Raw genomic sequence first — 8,560 nt, forward strand, 5'->3', positions numbered from 1 at the left:
GACTCCTAATTAATTCCAAAGCTGAAACCCAGGATTTGAGTCTTCCAAGAAACGTTAGCACAGGAAGCCCTGATGTCCCTGGGTTTGGGAGCTCTGAGCCGTATGGCTGGGTTCTGAAATACTTTTTAATAATCCTTAGGCTAGTAGTAGCACAGTTTAAAATCAATGAATTTAAGATGTTTTGCTTTAAAATTCCAATTATAAAACAACTGTTAGGACCATCTGTACTATCAATCAATTGCTCCATAAAAGAAAAGTACAATGAAAGGACAAGTAATGAATAATGAAAGGGTTTCCTTTAACTTTGCTTTTACTGTCAGCTTTAAAGTCTGCGAGTAGCAACTGTGCTGTTTATTTGTCTTTTTTTCTTTTTAAAAAAAGTATATATATTTGCAACATAGCTCATTTTGATTCTGCCTTAATTTATCTCCCTAGCTTTTAATCAATTTCTTTCTTTTCGGTTCACAATGTGCAAGTACAATAGCATCAGCTCCAAGAATTGGCACCATGCAGATGTTTCTTGTCACTTGTGTGTGATCATCTGCATGTCTTCAGGCCAGGTTTCCAGAGACACTGTAGGTCACAGTTCTCTTGGTCTCACAATATCTATGAAAGCCAAAGACACTTCACATTTTCTTCAGCAGATGCTGTGACTGCCATGTGTGGAATGTGTTGTAGGCTCTCTGGAGAATCTCTTCTGTGTGGCTTATCAACTTCGTGCTTAAATACTGTCTTCAAATTTTTTTCTCAGAGAGGGCAAGACTTCATAACTTGGAATCATTCCAAATTACTTTTAATTTTCACTACCCTTTCTTCTAGCAATGGTGTATTAGCAGGAAAGCAGGACCAGAAGTGCTGGAGTAGTTCTCTAAGAGCCACACACAGGTGTTTCAATTCAGACTGAATATCATTTGGCTCCAACTGGTTTACGGCTTGCTATGTCCCTCCCTACATAAATGCTCCTCTAGGTGACAGTGCTGTGATGGCACGCCTGGTGTGCTACTTGAGAAAACCTGAGTTAATGTGGGTGTATAAGCTTCCATTTCTTGTATAATACTTTGAAAAGAATTAATAGTGTCCTGACTTGTTGTATCCTGTAGTGACCGGGTTGGAGTCGAACCATGATAATACCTATTGGACTTCTTGAGGTTTAGTGCAATCGTTTTTATGGAATTATTTTTTCCCGAGTCTTCATATTCAATAGACTCTTATAACTTCACCCATTTGACTGCTGGCTGAAAGCAGCCTGCATCTCCGGAATTTCCATCAATGCTGCTGGGCTCACCCTTTTGTTCATTTTGTGCTTCTTGTTTCCTGAGACCTGCTGCCAGGCCCATGGCACTGTGATGGTTAAATCTCTTGATGATGGCAGTATTTCCATTCTCCTTTATGGACTTAGGATTAGAAGTAGATGGTACAGAGGAAGTGCCATAGCCCTCATCTAATGTTTTATCTTCAAAAGCTGTCAAATCAAGTAGTGGGGTTTTTCCCTCCTAATGAAACCATTTTCATCTATTTGGCACATTCTGCAAAGAGGTCCTTCGACCCTGTATTCAGCCAGTCCCTGTGGAAATAATGGGACTGAAAGAAAAAACATGTCCAGAATTCCTTTTCTGTTGTGCTGTGGGGAAGATTTTCTGCATATTTTATTTTTACTGCTGGATAGATCTTAAATATGGACTCAATGATATCAGAGGATAAAGTATATCTCAAACCATTATATCCATCTGTTTGGGGCTGGACATCAGCCAGAAATACCAATATCCTGCTTATGATTGGATGTGGAAGAACTCTGTTGAGTTTACATTTAAATGACTGGCCCAGAATTCCTCAGCACTGATCACTTGACTCACAAGGTCTTTATAAAGCTGAAACAAAACAGGATCTTCTTGCAGCATTCTGTTTTTCTCTTCAAGTTCTTTATTTGCTTTCTTCTTGAATTTGGGCAGCAGCTGCTGAAGAAGGCCTTTCACTACACCTCCCTCCTTGACTGCTGTGCTTTCACTGGAAAAATAGAATTTAGTTGTGTTCCCTGCATGCAGGACCAGCTGAAGCTGAATTTTAGCTTTTCCTTCTGGACTGATTTTCTGGCATTTAATATCTCCATATTTATGGCTGACCGTAAATCTATCTTTGCCTTCAGATGCCCAAACAATTCTTTCTGCTATGAACTATAGAGCTCCATCGTGCTTCTTTCGACGCATCTTCTTTATAATCAGCAAAACTTCTTCAGATGAAGTTGCCATCCTGTCTTAGAAGGCGCAGGTGGGATTTACGGCTGCCCTGGGCGGGGAATACATAAGTGGGCTGAGTTGGGTCGAGTTCCCCTGTACTTCTTAGAGACAACACCGCTGGCGCTGCCCAGAAAAGGCTGAAACCCAGTGGCCTCAGCCGCTGTTACTGGGGGGTCTCGCTTTCATCACTGGCTGCGATAACTCTTTGTTTGTCTTTTGAAAGACTTTTTATCAGAGAACACAGCCTCTCTGCCTGATAATATCAGAAAACCTGTGTTCATGGTAAATGTTCTTGGTTATATTATTGTCTTATTGTAAAATGTCTTTTGGAATTCAGATAGCTTGGTAGATACTATCTCAGAATCTTAGCAGTCCCTTTCAGGTAATTTCATATAAATTGTCTTCCTTTTTTATGGAGCTATTTCTCAAGGTAAGGTGTGGTGGAGAGATATTATAAACACCCTATTTACTCACAGACTTGGGAATGAAACTTGAAATTTCTAGTTTTCAGTCTTGTGGCCTAGACTCTGGTTTTGTCTCAACCGAATTCAATAATGAAAATCTTAGTAACTATAATGCCAGACGCAAAGAAAGTACTCATTAAATAGTAGTTTTAAAAATGTCTTTTATAGCCTGTTCGAATTCTTATTTTACCAAAACTGAGTATGTAATTACAAAGATGTGAAGCCATACTATAAAAACACACGTCTGGCCGAGAGAGGTGCTGAAGACGAAGTCATGTGCCTACACTGAAATCTCAGTCTTCCTCTCTCTTGTAAGCTGCTATATAGTCTTATGTGCCACAGAGTCTTTAAGGGAAACATGTACTGAAATGCTTTCTACCTGCTTTATGTTATAAGAAAGGAGTGAAAATACATTATAATGGCAGGTCCACCTGCTCCATGTGCTTTTCACATCATGGTCACCTGAGAATAAGATCTGCCTCTTAGAACATGGTTAATAATTTGACAGTAATTATTAACTCACCTACTTAAATTTTTTAATGTAAAATTTTATATTTTTTTATAATCTGTAACTATAACAGTAACAAATTCAGATACAGTGGATTACCTTATCAATGGGTCACCACGAATGCTAGGAATAACTGTAAGTCACCTGAAATACTATTTTTAGTTATAAAAGCAACTTTTATTTTTGAAATACATGAGTGTGTATTTATAATACATTTTGCATCTTAAGACAGCTGATTATTATAGATATAAAAGTCATATCTTATTCTTCTAAATTTAAAAATTGAAGGCAACAAAGCTATATTATTAGCCTATACATACATAGATGCTATTCTTATAGTCTTGTTTTTAATTTCAGGTGAACTGAAAGTTATAGCACAAAAAAATTGGGCTATAATTTTAAAATTATATAACAACATCTATTTTTACTAGTACATATACTTGTATATATATGCAATTTTCATACGATTCCAAATAAGAGATTCTAACCTCTTCTATTGGAATGGTTCTTTCTGTGTTTCTCTCCTGATTCCTCCTTGGTTATTATCCCAGACCTCAATGTAAGCGTCATGAATCCTAAATGACATGTTTTGTTGTAAATTTTCACATATAGACCCCCTGGCTTGATGCTACATCTCCCAATACAAGTCCTGATCGTAAGATGGCTAATGCTGCTTATGAATCCTTATAGGAGACAGGTTCTGAATAAGACTATGGATCTGGGGGCATTGGTGTTCATGTGGGCTTCTGCTTTGAAGTGTCTGTTCCTGTATATTTTGGTGGCACTCCTGTGAGTTCTTGAAATTCTTTTGGTGGAAAAAAATGAATGTAGTTCAGGAGGAGCTTAAATAAGGGAAAAGACAGAGAGTGCAGATGGACAGACCTGTAGGAAACATTACTCCTTCTACAGGCTTCTAACTAATTGGAAGATGCCTTGCTGCTATGACATGGCATGATTATAAGATTTGTATTTAAGTTGTGTCTCGCCCAGTGGTATAACAGGGCCCTTAAAAATGCAAGGCAACCAGAAGCTGGCATAAGGCAATCAATGATTGATGTGCTAGTGGACTTAAATAATATATCTAAAATAAAATAGAATTCATATGCACTGAGTAAAGTGCCCCTCTGCATTGATTTCTAAGCTACATGATATACATGCCCTGAATAAGAACTAAACCTTGGAAGCCAGTGAGTAGTTTTTGGGATGAGGTTAGAAAGATCGATTCATGATACAGCTCACTTTATTTCATGTTTGTGACTTTGCTGAAAGTGATCAATCTCACAGGACCAGAAAAAAAAATTTCTGTTTCAATGAAGAACTGGGGTTATTTGGTTGTATATATGCCAAATAAGGGATTCCAACACAATGTTTCCAAACCCTGCCTTGAAAGAAAAGATTCTTATGAGCTCTCACTTCTTATTTGCCATACATTTTTGAGCAGATTTAGTTGTGTGTGTGTGTGTGTGTGTGTGTGTGTGTGTGTGCAATTGCTCTGGGACTCTCCTTCATAAGGACAAAGCTATGATATTTTATCTGGAGTCAAGGCAAGCATAGTACCAATCACTAACAACTACCTCCATTTCAAACATTCTTTGCTCTGTCCCCTCTAGAGGACTCTTTAAAATAACTCATCAGTCTTTATAATTTAGACTTGTTTGTTTCCAGTGGAATTTCCATTGTTACTGGGTGACAGTTCTGCTAGAGGTAATTGGTTCTTTGCTCTGACCTATACTCTAGGTTCTAGTCTTTGTTCCTTTTCTCCCTAGAATGGGCTGGTCTGCACCAAAGCCAGTGAGCTGACTTCACTCTGCCATCAACTCTAGACCTCTTGGTCATCTCTGTCCTTTTACTCAGGGTCGTTGAACTCATGATGCCTTTCAAGTTTGACTTTGTTCAGAAACAGTCATGGCAGGGTGTGTAGCTCTCTAGACAATATGCTTGTTTGGGCAGGTACATCGAAGGCAAACCTAACTTTCTCCAAAGAGTCTGGAGATAGCAGAAAGCAGAGTTCTTGAGATAGAACTTTTCTCCCTTCATGAAGGAATGTAACTATGACTTCATATGCCAGTAGGCCACCCATAAAGTAAAAGGCTGACTGCACTGTGGTTCACAGATCCCATACCAAAGGGGACAAGGCAAGAATCTGGAATGGCTTATCAGAGGCTGTGAAGGGGACAGGGGCTTACTGAACTCAATTCAATTAACTCAAAAACTATAGAGCCCCCCATGGACCAAATAGCATCTATATTGATCCCATTTCTTTCTCATTTTGGAAACTTAGAAATGCTAAGAAAATGTGTTCTTCAGGTACTTACTGTGAATGATTTGTTGTGATACATAGTTCTTTTTGTCTTCAAGGGCTCTGAGAGAGATTATCAGCTGTGGGTAGCTCTGGAAAGGATGAGGCCCCACACCCACTCATTGGTGAGTGTCAGGAAAAAATTGACTTGACTGAATTCAAATTTGTAACTCTAAAGTCTCAAAGTAATAGCTGTTTGGTCCTAAACTTAAATACCCTTAAAAGTGAAAAATCTCATGCAATCTTCACCCATACATTTAATGAATAATTACTACATGCTTACTGTATTTCAGGCATGTATAATACCTCTTCATTTAGCAGCTTTTGGTTTAGTTGGGGGAAAAAATGTGAATTTTTCTTCTCTATTTTTTCACTTGACAAACAGAGTTGTCTTGAAAAATGTCTTTTTCTGTCTGTATGTATTAAAGGGACACAGAGTGGAATTTCATTTTCTTATAATTTTATTTTTGATACCCCAGTCTTGAATTTCTTGGTCCCATTTCCTAACTACTAAGTAATCTCTGTTTTGTGGGAATCTCCTGATTCTCATCCTGCCTCTGAATCCAAGTACAAATATTTATTTACACCTGCTCTATGACCAGAACTTTTCTCAACATCATAAAGAAAACAGGACCATCACATTTGGACTCCTTAGGTCTTCACTGACTGAACCACCTATATAAAATGCTATTTCTCAGATTAAGTTGTCTGGCATTATTCTTGAGGTCATTTATAGATTACACATCTTCTAAAATAGTTACTGGCACAATTCAGCTAAAAAGTGATAAATCTTGGATCAACAAGTTTGTTCATCATGGTTAACAGAAATAGAGGCATTAAAAGAAGGGCAAGACTAGGATCTGTAGACCCTGTATTACAGTGACTGTGATCATGATGACTTCTGCAAAAATTCTGAGAACATCCCCCCTTGCATGCATTATCTTTTTTATCATTTCAACAATCCTGTGAGGTCAGTCTCTTTTTAAAGTGATCTGGAAAATCAAAACAACCTAATATTTTTCTATGAAATGCATATTTCCAGGGTGGGAACACAGGGAGTCACCAGGAACATAATTGAAGACAAAATCTCCCCAGCCATTTCATGAGTTTTTATTTTTTTGTTGTTGTTTGTTTGTTTATCAATGTTGACATCTTTGTAAAAGTCAATTGCAATAACGTGAAAAATCAAATGCTTACATTTAAGTCTTTGATCCATCTTGAGTTTATTCTCGTGTGTGGTATAAGTTGGTGGCCTGGTTTCATTTTCTTGCACATCCCTGTCCAGTTCTCCGAGCACCATTTGTTGAAGAGGCTCTTCTCACTCCATTTTATGTTCCTTCCTCCTTTATCAAATATTAGTTGACCGTATAGTCTTGGATTCATTTCTGGACTCTCTATTCTGTTCCATCAATCTATATGTATGTTCTTATGCCAGTACCAGACTGTTTTGATCAGAGTGGCTTTGTAGTATTGTTTGATGTTTGGTATTGTGATTCCTCCTGCCCTGTTCTTCTGTCTCAAGATTGCTTTGGCTATTCGGGGTCTTTTTTGGTTCCATATGAATTTTTGGAGTATTTGTTCTAGGTCTGTGAAATATATCATTAGTATTTTAGTAGGGATTGCATTAAATCTGTAAATTTCTTTGTGTAGTATGGCCATTTTGATGATGTTGATTCTTCCCATCCAAGAACATGGTATTTGCTTCCATTTATTTGTATCTTCCTTAATTTCTTTCTTCAATGTTATGTAATTTTCAGAGTACAGGTCTTTTATCTCTATGGTTAAGTTTATTCCTAGGTGCTTTATTTTTCTTGTTGCTATAGTAAATGGTGTTTTCTTTTTTGTTTCTGTCTCTGATATTTTATTGTTGGTGTACAGAAATGCTTTAGATTTCTATATATTTATTTTGTACCCTGTGATTTTGCCAAATTCGCTTATTATATCGAGTAGTTTTTTAGTGGAGTTTATAGGGTTTTCTATGCATACTATGATATCATCTGCGTATAATGATAGTTTTACTTCTTCTTTCCCAATTTAGATGCCTTTTATTTCTTTTTCTTGTCTGATTGCTGTGACCAGGATTTCCAACACTATGTTGAATAGGAGTAAAGAGAGTGGACAACCTTGTCTTGTTCCTGACTTCAGGGGGAATGCTTTCAGTTTTTGTCCATTAAGTACGATGTTGGCTTCAGGTTTCTCATAGATAGCCTTAATTATGTTAAGGTATGCTCCCTCTATTCCTATTTTGCTGAGAGTTTTCATCATAAATGGGTGTTGTACTTTATCAAATGCTTTTTCTGCATCTATTGAAATGATCATGTGATTTTTGTCTTTCATTTTGTTTAGGTGATGTATTATATTTATTGATTTGTGAATATTAAACCATCCTTGCATCCCTGGGATGAATCCCACTTGATCGTGGTGTATGATCTTTTTAATGTATCACTGGATCCTGTTTTGCCAATATTTTGTTGAGGATTTTAGCATCTATGTTCATCAGTGATATTGGCCTATAATTTTCTTTCCTTGTTGTGTCTTGACCTGGTTTTGGGATTAGGGTAATACTGGCTTCATAGAAAGAGTTTGGGATTTTTCCCTCTTCTTGGATTTTTTGGAATAGTTTGAGGAGGGTAGGAGTTAGTTCTTCCCTAAATGTTTTGTAAAATTCTCCTGTGAAGCCATCCTGTCCAGGGCTTTTGTGCGCAGGGAGATTTTTGATTACTGTTTCAATTTCCTTCTTTGTTATTGGTCTGTTGAGACTTTCTACTTCTTCTTGATTCAGTTTTGGAAGGTTTCATGTTTCTAGAAATTTGTCCATTTCTTCTAGGTTGTCAAATTTCTTGCCATACAGTTGTGTGTAGTAATTTCTTACTATCGTTTGTATTTCTGTGGTATCAGTCGTGATTTCTCCTCTTTCATTTCTGATTTTGTTTATTTGGGTCTTCTCTCTCTTTTTCTTGATGAGCCTGGCTAGAGGTTTGTCGATTTTGTTTATTTTTTTGAAGAACCAGCTCCTAGTTTCATTGATCTTTTAGATTCTTTGTTTAGTCTCTAT

The 8,560-nt window shown here is 37.2% G+C and overlaps 1 pseudogene; it reads right to left on the bottom strand.

Annotated features, from left to right (window-relative positions):
• Positions 1-626: 626 nt before the first annotated feature.
• On the bottom strand, positions 627-2,246 carry LOC150021485 (general transcription factor IIH subunit 1 pseudogene; annotated as a pseudogene).
• Between the last annotated feature and the right edge of the window lie 6,314 nt (positions 2,247-8,560).

Source organism: Furipterus horrens, unplaced genomic scaffold, assembly GCF_987537825.1.
Source record: "Furipterus horrens unplaced genomic scaffold, mFurHor1.1.pri manual_scaffold_1, whole genome shotgun sequence".
NCBI lineage: Eukaryota > Metazoa > Chordata > Mammalia > Chiroptera > Furipteridae > Furipterus > Furipterus horrens.